The following is a 12040-nucleotide window of genomic DNA, read 5'->3' as shown; positions in this document are numbered from 1 at the left end:
ACCCAAATGTTCAAAAACAGCAAAATGGGAAAATCACTGTGTTCTAATAGTGCAATGGTGTCTACACATGGTGCAACAGTGTCTATACAGCAATGACACTGAGTGAGCTGCTGCCCCACGGGACCCAGAGGAATCTCAGACATCTCAGAGATAAGATACAGAAAAGCACATGGCCTGATTCATTCAGGTCATGTTCGAGGACAAATAAGATAACAGTGGGAGTGGTGCCTGGCACGTCTGGGACACAGAAATATTCTAAATGTTGACCTGGGTGGCAGTCACGCGGGTACACATGCATATTTTTTATTGGAGTAACTCCTTCAGATCTATGGACCTAAGCATGTTGTACTTCGGTCATTTTTCAAGTGTCAGAGTCACTGAGGCACTGGGAAGTCCCTCACAGACACTGGTCCAGACCCCCTCTGCAGCTGCCCCCTCTGTCCCAGGAGTGTTTGGGGTAGGTCAGCCATAGGGCTGCTGGCTGCTCCCTGAGAAGAAGGTCTCTGTCACACAGTCCAGCCTGACACCACAGGCCCTAAACTCTGGAGCCAGTCTACAGTGGTTCCTGACTAGGGCCCTGACACTGGATGTGGCCGGCATCCTGAGAAGCCCCTCAACAGGAGCTTCGAGCCATGTGGAGCAGCTGGTGGCCAAGTGGGGTGGGGATGCCTGGAGCTGACAGCTGCTCCTGCTCCCCAACCATGTGCACCAGCCAGCGTTTCCTGCCTCTCCCCTGGGAGCCCCACAAGGGCCACATGCTGGCCTGCCCTGTGCTTGTCTGGTCGTCCATCACCACGTTTCTGTGACCAAAGCTAGGCCAGCCTGGCTCCTCTGCCTGAGGCTTGGGGGCAGTGGGCAGGCCCTGGCACAGGGGAGGGCAGCGGCAGGAGTGACCCAGATTCTGGTACCCAGGCTCTGGGCCTTCCACCTTCAGCCTGGTCTTCTAAAGACCATGTTCCTCCTCCTTGCTGGGGTCATGATGCTGAAGAGGCACCATGGGAGGCTCTGTCTGGTCCCACCTGTCCAGGTGCATTGTCCATGTCTTATGTGGGTTCAGGAACATCGCCAATAACCTGCACACTGCGGGAAGTGCTGTGTTATGCTCTGGTGGCACCAGTCATCAGCAAGGTGCCACACTGAAGGCATTCCTTACACATTGTTGAGTGTGCCAATGCCTGGGTGCTGATAAGCCAGGGTGGGCATCCATAGTCAAAGGGTGTCATGTAGGAGAAGGCGCAGGGCACAGGAGTTCACAGACAGTGCCCCTGCTAGGTGGTGGGCTGGGTGGCAGGGGGATGGGGTGGTGATTGTGGGGCTGGGGGCCAGACACAAGGGCAGAGCCACTGCATGGTGGTTGGGGTATGTGGGGCTGCTGGTCCTGGCACATTGGGCAGCGGCCTCGGAGATAGTGGGCTGTGCTGGCAGATCTTGAAACATTGATCCTGGCAGAGGGCAGATCAAGGGCAAGGGATGGGGAAGAGGGCAGGGCCTGGCTCAACAGCTTGGCATCCACAGTGTCTGCATGTGTGTGGCTGCCCAGCAGTTCCAGGACTCTCCATTGTTTCCGCTCCTCTGCTATTGACTCTTCCTCAAACTGTCCCCAGATTTTACATTTTTCTTATGAAAAAGAAGTGTTCTTATGGAATATATCATGCCTCCAAAAGTGTCTAAAATGTATGTGTGGTTTAAAGAACAATAAGATGAGTGTGTATGAGTAGAGCATTTCCAGATTAGAGCCACCTCTGTGCCCTCCCCATGGTGTCTCCCACCCCCACACCCGAATGGCTGTTGTCCAGCTGTGTCAGTGACCCCCGTACTGTGCAGCTTAACCCCCGTACTGTGCAGCTTAACCCTATGTGTACAGCCTAAATAGTGTCTTTTTTAGGCTTTCTGGCTGTTTTGTTTTTTCTAAAACTTTATACCCATGGAGTCAAAACTGCGTATTCTCCTGTGCCTTGGTTCTCCTGTGACACCGTTTCTGAGAGTCGTTCCCAGTGACGTGTGTCCCCACAGATCAATCATTTTCAGTGTTGTCTGGACCCCACTGAAAGGGCCCCTGTTTACTTGTCCATTCTGTTGTGAGTGGATGTATGGTTTGCTTCCAGGAGTTCTTCTATTCAGGAACAATGCTGCTGGATGCATCCCAGCACATCTGTCCTGGTACACAGTTTCTGAGCAGTGGGAGTGGGTTTCAGGGTCATAGGGATGAGAAGTGTCCATGGTTCCAAGTGGTTCCCAGTGGTCCCTCTGCCAATGGATGGAGGGGCCTCCTCTGCTCTGTGTCCTCCTCCTCCTGACCTCCCCTCCCCCACTCCCCTTCCTGATTCAGGGATTTAGACGTGCACTTGCCGAGTTGGATCAGAGCATCCTGGCCCTGAGGATGGCCACGTCCTGTAGGAAGGGGCTGTGATGAGACCTGATGGGAGGGGGTGTCCCATGCCTATTCCAGTGACCCTGCTGTTGGGCAGGCCCCTCCTTGGGCCCATCTCCTCCCCCTGCTTGCCTCCCCACTATGGCTCTCCTCTCCCCCACAGCTGAACCAGGTAAGCTTTATTTTTCTGTCTCAAACTGTCATCCCAAATGCAGCCCCTGGTAGAGGAAATTGAGACCCTTTGTCTTCAGGGCAGCCCCCGTCCCCCTTGGGGTCACCACTGTTGGAGCAAAAAACCTCCCAGTGCCTCCACCCTCCCCCCCACGGTCAGCTCTGGCTGCACCTTCCCTGTGTCCTTAGTTCTGACTTCTGTGGGAAGCTGGTTGGAAAATGTGAGGAGCAGATTCTTTGTCACTGGTTTTCCAGGTGGGTTGTACACTCTCCCAAGGAAATGCTTCTGGGTGGTGAATGAGGACCCATGCAAGATGAATTGTGTGAGCAGTTACCCACTCCTCTGCCTCATGCCGAAGAGAAGCACCCCCCCCCCCGCTTCCCCTGGAGGAAGCCCATGACCCTCCTCTGTTTTCCTTCACGTGGTGGGGGGGCAGTCAGGCAGGGGTGGGTGGGGAATTGTGGGTGGAGGCAGCAAAGGGACGGCCCTCTTCCTTGCTCCTAACAGCATGTACAGCCGCTCCCAGCTCTGATTCACAGTGGTTTCTGAGGCTGTGGGGCTTCCTATGAGGTTCCCACCAGTGTGCAGCCCCAGCCAATGTCCATGGGGATGAGTGGGGCAGGGGCAGGGGCAGGTAGCTGGTGCCACTGTGTACCAGTCACTAAGAGGACAATCAGAGCCATCATCAGCACAGCTTCCAGACACATCTGTGCCTGGCAAAGAATCATGATGGGAGGGGTACCTCTTCCCTTGAGGCTCTTTTTATAAGGTAGGAAAACGCTTACTAGATCCCCCTGCCCCCAAGACTAGCCTATCCCCCACTCAGCTGCCAGGAAGGCTGGGAAAATGAATATCCAGTGTTTTTCAGCCTCAGTAGTGGAAAGCAGACTCTGCATTCAGGGAAGAAGAATGGGTTGGCTGTGGGTATGTGAAGTTGGGTCTTGAGGTTTGAGTAGGAGTTTACCAGTACAAGAAAAGAAAGGATGGCACAGGCTGAGGGAACACCATGTAGAAGGGCAGAGAGTTGGAGACTAGAGTATGGAAGCAAGAGGAAGGATAGGGAGAGGCTGGAATTGGATTCCCAGGTGTGGGTCACAGAATTCAGTTTTCCCAGGGGGCATAGTGTTTACCTGCTTGCACCTTTCCAGAGTCAGGGGGAAGTTCTCTCGGACTATCTGCCTAAAATCCCCAGGCCCTCTTTTCCCATCATATACATCTGGTGGTGCCACCACCCCAACCCATGAGAGTATGAGATGGAGGAGGACAGAAGAGACACAAATTCTGGGGCTGACACCTGACTGTGTGGCCCTGGAGATATGACGTCTTTTGCTGAGCCCTTGTACCCTGGTCCATAGGGTGAGCAGCAGGACCTCTTTCCTGAGGCCTTGTGTGGATCCAGCAGGTAAATCTGTGCAGGGTTTGCACTTGGAAATAGATCTGTATGCTAGACTTACACGCATGCTGTGGTTACTACCACCTTCTGTGTGCCAAGCCTGGGGCACCAGTGCCGTCTCCCACCCCCTGCCCCGAACTGCCACATTCCAGAGAGAACTCCAAGGAAAGTCAGCAGGACAGTGTGTCCACAGCTGACATGGGCTGTGCATATTCTCCGGTGATCAGGGTGGGCTTCTCAGAGGAGGTGACAAAGGGCTGAGACCTGAGGACAAGGAGGAGCCAACAGGGCAAAAATTTAATGCAAAGCCCTTGGGCAGAGGGGACTAGCAGTTCCTGCGGCAGGAGCCTTCTGGCACATTCTGGGAAAGCAAGGAGGTGGATGAGGCTGGAGCAGTGGCGGGAGGAGGGTATTATTTGCTGCCAGTGGTCCAAGAGGCTGTCAGTGGTCCAAGAGGCTGCAGTCTCAGCTGAAGGGCAAAGTCCAGCCCTGTCCAGGGTGCTGAAAGGCCAGCTCCTCCCCTCCCCTCCACACCTGCCTCCCAGGCTGTTAGGGAAGAGGTGGGCCCAGGGCCCAGGTCAGCACCTGTGCTGGATCCCTGCTCTGCCTTTCCACTATGCCACCTGGACATGTCTCTCACCCTCTGAGCCCCAGTCCATCACCATCACAGAGGTGATGCTGAGACACTCCCTGAGTACAGTGCTAGGGGAGGACAAGGGGAGGAGGTGGGTGTCAAAGTTGGGCCCCTCCCCCAAGGGCAGGGAATGCTGGCTCCCTGGGCACCAGGCCCCTGTAGCCTTAAGTGGAAGGGGGCGGGGGTCCAGGGAAACTCTGGTCTTGTGGCAGGGCCTCCCTCCCTCCTGGTTAGCATGTCCCTCACAGACTGGGACTGGCGCCCCTTGCTGCCCTGCAATCCAAGGCTGAATTTTAGGGTGTAGGTGGGGCTCTGCTGGCACCTGGCTGCCCTCTCATGGGCCTCTGAGAGCCCCCAGCAGTAGTGGGAGAAGTCGTTATGAAAAATCCAGCAAGTAAAGTGTGAGGCCTGCTCACTCCCGTTAATAGCTAGCACAAGAGCCTCTTTGCCATTGGATTCAATTTATTCCCATCTGGGCCCTGCTGTCTCCATCAATTCGGCTAATAAAGAGAGGTGGACGGCCGTGACCTGGGCTGCCGCGAAGCCCTCTTCTGAGCTAATTAACCGGCCTGAACAATCCCTTTTAATACTTCTGTGCTTAATGCCCTAAAAGGAAAAAATGAACTGGAGATGGGAGGGGGAGGGGCTGGGAGGCTGCAGCTGGCTGTGGGGGAGGGGAGGCCCAGGGCCTGGCCCTAGAGCCAAGGCCCCAGCCCTGACTCTGCACCTTGGAGAGTCCAGGTAGCCTTGCCATCTGAACCCCAGTCTTCTCCCTCACAGGGTGGGGTGTGTGCTGGTAAAAGAAGTGAGCCACTGGCCTGGATGCAGCCCCCTTTGCGGGGGCGGGGAACAACCCCCAGAGAAGGTGTGGGCATGCTATGGTTGTCCTCATGGCAGAGACAGGCTCTCCACCTGTTCCCTTTTGTACTCAACAGGCTCTGTGCCAGCCTGCCTGGGGGTGGATCCGGGCACATCCTGGCCGAGGACACCTGGCCGAGGGTCTTCCTTGCTCTCCCTCAGTGTCCTTGTCTGTAAAATGGGAGTAAGGGGAGGGCTGTTTCCAGGATTGCATGAAATACTGCTTCCTTAGTAAACACTTGCTGTAATCGTAATCAACCGTGACTCAAATCCTTGTGTTGTGTGTCCCTCAGCTATGAAAATGCTCCCCCTTATTTAAAAGGCACAGGCTACAGCTCATTGTCCTGAGCCCACAAGGACTCAGCCATTGGACTTCCCAGGCCATGCCGCCCGCTGCTGGCACAGAGAAGGGTGCCACCCTGGGTGACTTGGCCCCTCAGAGCCATACTGCCTCTGCTTGGGACCCTCCAGTGGTCTCCAGTCTCATTCAGAATGGAGGCAAGATGTCTCCCTGACCCACAAGACCCTACATGACCTGGACCCACTGACCTCCACCATCCCTCTCCTGCCTGCTCCACACTGGCCACCATGAGTTCCCCATTCCTCTGCCTGGTAGCCCTCTCCAGATACCCTCACAGCTTCATTCCCTCCAGTTCTGCTCAGATGCCACCTTTTACATCCCCTCACTCACTGTTTGGCTCCTCCTGCCCCTCCTCCCTTCATAGCAGGAATCATCAGCTGGTCGTATCTGTACCTGCCTCTATACCCACATCATATTCATATAGAGTCCTTCTCCCCGGGCTGGAATATACACTCCAGGAGATGTTATCTGTTTTGTCTCTGATTAATCATCAAAGATACTTGATAAGTGGCTTATCTGAACAGAGATGTGCTATCAGTGTAAAAACATACCAGATTTTAAGGACGTATTACAAAAAAGAAGAATGTAGTATATAGCTCATCAGTAATTCTTGTGCTATATCTTTAGATAATATTTTGGATGTATGTATTATTAAAACTAATCTCACCTATTCCATGTTCCATTTCTTAACATGGCTGCTAGAGAATTCTTTTTCCATTTTACACAACTGTTTGAGAGTGGAGTGGAACATGGCTTGGGTTCTCTTTACCTTGCATTTCCCTTGCTGAGGGCCTGCCTCGGTCTCTCTGAGGAGCTAATCCCTGCCTGGGCCTGGATTGGGGTGGAGGTGGGGGTGGGTGCAGACACAGAGCTATCCACTTCACAGTGGTGAAAAGGCCCAGTCCCGCAGCCGGGCCACAACCTCACTGGCAGGCAACCCACAACAAGCTGCTGACCTGTTGAATAGCCCTTGCCCTGTCTGCACGTCCATTCCGAGTCCTGCCTAGGCACACAAGCAGAGGAGAGGAGGCATCTTGGCATCCTGTCCTAAAGACACACTCCCCTCCCTGGGGAGGGCACAGCTTTCCCAAAGGAAAGTCTGGAAGACAGCCTATAGTTGCAGCAGTAAGTTGTGTGGTTCTGATTGCAGGCATGGGTGAGATGGGGAGCAGGAAGGTGCCGGTGGGCTGGAGTGGTCAGTACATTCATCTTTCTAGAGGACTGGACAGGCTCTGTACACAGCAGGACTCAGATGGGCGACCCTCCTGCAGCTTGTTCTGTTAGACACCCGTGTGCTGCCCCAAGCCCTGGGAACCTTGGGGACAAGCCATGAGGTACTGCCCCTTGGGGGGCTCTTTCAGGGTGGGCAGGCCCCCCTCCTTCCTGGGCCCAATCCCAGCTGGATCCTTACCAGCCTCAGGAGTCACTGCAGCCCTCTGCCTGCTCCCTCTCCTGGGATGGGGCACCTCAGATCTGGGGTTCCCAAGGGATGAGCAAGAAAGGAGGTGAGGGGCCTAGGTCCTCGGACATGAAACTCCAAACTGAATCCTTCAACCTTCCTTTACCATGACCTGCTAAAATATTTTAACACAAACTTTGACATTTTCATCAAAGAAAAACTGTTAAAAGTTCAACTGATGGAGGAATTAGAAGCAATTGCCCCCTGCCCCTGCAGGATGCTCTTAACCTGAGCGATGGGGGTGTCCTAAGCAAGCTGAATCTATCGCATCCAGCTGAATCTATCGCATACCCTGACCCTGAGGAGGGTTCTGCTCTCTCCCTGTGCCCACCTCCCTCACCCCCCTGAGGGGCTGGCTCCCCCCTGCTTCTCTTCCACAACTTGAGGGTGTCTTTTACACTTTTATTTCTTGCTTCATCTGCAGTGCCAATAGGTATGACTTTCTGTAGCTTCTTCTTCATTTCCTGTGGCAGAAGCACCAACTGGAAGTAGGAAAGGGCTTGTCCCCTGTGTCTCAGTTCTGCCCTAAAGCCCCAGATCTGCTTGGATGATGGGGCCCTGGTTCCTCTCTGTCTAATCGGAGAGCCCCGCCCAGCACTCACCTGTGCGACTCTGCATCTGGGCCCCCCTCCCTGTGGTTTGGGCAACAAGGCAGGAGAGAATATGGGCTTGACCCTGAGCAAGAGAGGGGATGAGGCCAGTTCACTTCACTGGGTGTGTCCTCAGCAAGTCAGATGCTGTTTGTCTGTGGAGATTACTCAGCAGAGAAGGTTCTGTCTCATCTAACTCTCCCGCCATGCCATCTCCTTGTTCAGGTGGGGAGACAGATACACAGGTTGTGACAGGTGGAACAAGGGCAGAGCTGGGCAGGGGTTCATAGCACAGACCCATTTGTTGTCTGCACAGCCCGTAGTTCCCTCAACTGCTTGCCTAACACCTGTCTTCTTCCTCAAGCTGGTTCTTGTGCATTTTAGCTCCCTTGTTCAACGTGGTGCCTAGCATAGAACATATGCTCCATAAAGAGTTACAAAGGTCTGGGAAGAAGGGGCAGGACCTAGGCAGGGTGTGGAAGACCCTCTGAGAAAGTGACATTATTCTTGTTGCATTTTTATTGTAATAAAATACACATAAAATTGATCATTTTAACCATTTTAAAGTGTACAGTTCAGTGGAATTAAGCACATTCATATTGTTGTGCAACCATTACCAATGTCATCTCAGAACTTTCATCTTTCCCACTGAACCTCTCCCTGTTAAACACCACCCCCCTACCCCAGCCCCCAGAAACCACCGTCTACTCTCTGTCTCTGTGGATCTGGCTCCTCTAGTTCCTCATGGGAGTGGGGTCACACAGTACTTGTCCCTTTGTGACTGGCCTAGTTTGCTGAGCATGACGTCCTCTGGGCTCACCCGTGTTGTGGTCTGTGTCAGGATTTCCTGCCCTTTTAAGGCTGAGCTGTATTCTGTTGTGGACAGACCAGTTTGTATTTATCCGTTCACCTGTCCGTGGACGTTTGGGCTGCTTCCATCTTTTGATGACTGTGAGTAAAGCTGCTATGAACTTGGATGTATGAGTATATCATTAATCTCTGCTTCAGCTCCTCTGGATAAACACTTGGAAGTGGAATTGCCAGGTCACATGGGTCTGTGTTCAGTTTCCTGAGGAAGCGCCATGCTATTTCCCGCAGTGGCTGCAGCATCTCAGGCTCCCAGCAGCAGTATAGGAGGGCTTCTGAGGCTCCATGTCCTCTCTAGTACTTGCTGTGTGCCTTAGTTTTGATAGTGGCTATCCTGTGGGTGCAAGGTGGGGGAGGTGACATCTGGGCAGAGACTGTGGTGAGCAGTAGGGGGCAGGCCGCAGGCAGGCAGGAGAGCAGGGACACTCTATGCTCAAGGAACTGAAGGGCCTGGCTGGCACCTACAGAGTGGGGAGGAGAGGGGCAGGGCTTGGAGAGGTGGGGCAGGACTTAGAGCCCGATAGGCTGCAGTGGGATGTCTAGGTTTTATAAGCAGTGATTGGAGAACTTGAGCTCCGATAGGGGCACCTTCTGGTTTCCATCTTTACAAGGTCTTGCCAGGTCGCATCTAGTCCTTTGCTGCCCAGTCCCCAAAGTGCCCCAAGCTGAGGCCTCAGGACCACCTTTCATTGTCCTCAGCTTGTGGGTCAGGCTCCTAGGGAGGGCACGAAGATGCTACTCTGGGCCTGCTGGTGTTGGAGCCGGTGCCTCTCCTCGAGCCTCTTGGCCCCCATCTCCTGGGTGTTTGGTGTTCCTGGCCTCCCCATGTGCCTTGAGCTTCTCAAAGGGTGGGCTTGGAGGGCTGAGCTTCTTAAACAGGAGAATGGGCGTCAGGCTAGGAAGGGCCATATCCAGCACCATTTCTGCCTCATCCCATGGGCCAGAAGAGGCCCAGGGCCCACCTGGTTTCATGGGGGTGGAGGAGGAGTCGCTGGTCACGGGGTGCTTGGGGTGAGCCAGGCCAACCCTGAGGGGCCTTGGGGAGTGAGGCACCTGCCACGATGATGTGAGTGAGATGGGGGTGCCAGGGGCCATTGTCGGGGAGAGCTGAGCACCCTGAAGCTGGAGCCACACTGGATGAATCAGAGCCATGAGGGGGAGAATGGGTTAAGGAAGACTCGAGGTTTTGGCCCTTGTGTGAACAACTCTTACTTTCTGATGCTTTGACTCTTGGGGCTGTGCTGAATCTGCAGGGACGGCTCCTCCCAGGGTAACCAGTCCTGGGCTAGGGAAGGGCTCATCCTGGTCTGTGCCTTTTCCAGTACAAATAACCCACTCAGAGCCCATACTTCCACCTATTCTGTGGGGCTCTTACACACAGGCCACTGTCCCTGCCCTGGTCACCCCAAACCAGGCAGGTGCCAGACAACCCAGGATGCCCATGCCCAGAGCACTGAAGTGATTCCAACCAGACAGTCCCAAGCCTGCCCACCAGCCTCTTCTGCTTCTTCCTGAGAAAACCTCTGGGAGACTTGCCATGCTCCCTGCACCCCTGCCTCCTGGGATCCTGGGGCCTCCCCACGTGGCCCCTCCTCTTGGCATCTAGGAGTATAACAAGCTGTCTTTTCAATGTAAGTCATTTGGGTCTGCTGGCCCCACCATCCCCGAACAATCAAAGAACCAACCTTTAAAACAGCCCCTGAGATCAGGATGCCCCGGGCAGCCTGCCCCTTCTCCAGTCAGCTGCCTTCCTTGGCTTTGCAGGCTGGAGGAGAAAGGGCTCTGTGGGGTTGAGCCCGCCCACCCCCCTGGCTACACCTGTCCATCTCCCTGGTGGGTGAGTGTTCCCATGGCAACCAAGCAACAAAGGACAATCCCCTTCTCCACTAGGTGGACTCAGCTGAGAATTGAAGGATGAGAGGGGTGCATGCATTGTTTGTCTTAATCATAACACGAATATGCGGCTCTGGTTCTGTCCACACCAAGAAACCTGCTAGGAGAACTGCAGACGCCCCCATTCTCCCGCCTTTTACAAACACAGTGACTATTTTCTCTTCCTCGGGACCCACTTATGTTGGTTTGTTCGGTGAGCATTTCTGTTTTCCTCCTCTGCAACCACGACATGTGTGGGTGTGGGTGTGAGTGTGTCAGGGGCAGTGCTGACCTTCCACTTGGCGCCCATAGAGACTTTCCCATGTGCTCCATGGCCTCTTGGCTGTGGCTTCTATGGCTGAGTGCCATCACGGAGGGGAGCAGCGTGGCACTTCCTACAGCTGTCGAGTCTGGAGGGTCAGCCACAGCCAACAGGGACATCCAGAAACATAACCAGGTCCCAAAAATGCCATGAGTGAATGTTCTGGACTGGGCTGCCAGGTCCGAGGGCCGGTGGCTGAGGGTGCAGCCAAGTCCAGGAGCCAAGTCCCTGCGGGGGGCAGAGCTGGGTGAATTGGCTGCCAGTCTGGGCAGGAGCTGGTGGCCAGCTGCTCCTGGTTATATTTAGCCGCTGCTGTCCGGATGGCAGGGGCACCGGGGCACCCAGGCAGATGCACCATACGCTGCCTAAGTGGTCCTGGCCCTGGGCCTGTTGATGGTTTCCCATTTGGGGGGCATTATTTAAACTGCCTCACTGAGGAAGAAAGGGGGAAACCATTACAGAATAAAAAAGACAAAAAAGCAAAGTGACGAAATGCAATGCATTTCCCTTGTTTGCATTCTGCTTCCAATAAACCAATTCTTTTTAAAAAATATTTATTTATTTATTTGCTTTTTAGGGCTGCACCTGCAGCATATGGAGGTTCCCAGGCTAGGGGCTGAATTGGAGCTGTAGCTGCCAGCCTATGCCACATCCATAGCCACAGCAACTCAGGATCCAAGCCAAGCCTGCGACCTATGTCACAGCTCACGGCAACACTGGATCCTTGACCCACTAAGCAAGGCCGGGAATTGAACCCACAACCTCATGGTTCCTAGTCAGATTTGTTTCCGCTGAGCCACAACGGGAACTAATTAAAGTATAGTTGATTTACAATGTTGTGCCAATTTCTGCTGTACAGCAAAGTGACCCAGACATACATATACATACATTCCCTTTCTTGTATTTGTCTTCCATCATGGTCCATCCCAAGAGACTGGATATAGTTCCCTGTCCTGTACAGTAGAACCTCATTGCTTATCCATTCTAGATATAATAGTTTGCATTTACCAACCCCAAACTCCCAGTCCATCCTACTCCCTCCCCCTCCCCCCCTTGGCCACCACAAGTCTATTCTCCAACAAACCAATTCTAAAGTTATCTGAAACATATGGAAAAATTTGAACGTTGGCAAAGAATTAAA

The sequence above is a fragment of the Sus scrofa genome, chromosome 13, assembly GCF_000003025.6.
Source record: "Sus scrofa isolate TJ Tabasco breed Duroc chromosome 13, Sscrofa11.1, whole genome shotgun sequence".
NCBI lineage: Eukaryota > Metazoa > Chordata > Mammalia > Artiodactyla > Suidae > Sus > Sus scrofa.
This window is presented reverse-complemented; position numbering follows the sequence as displayed.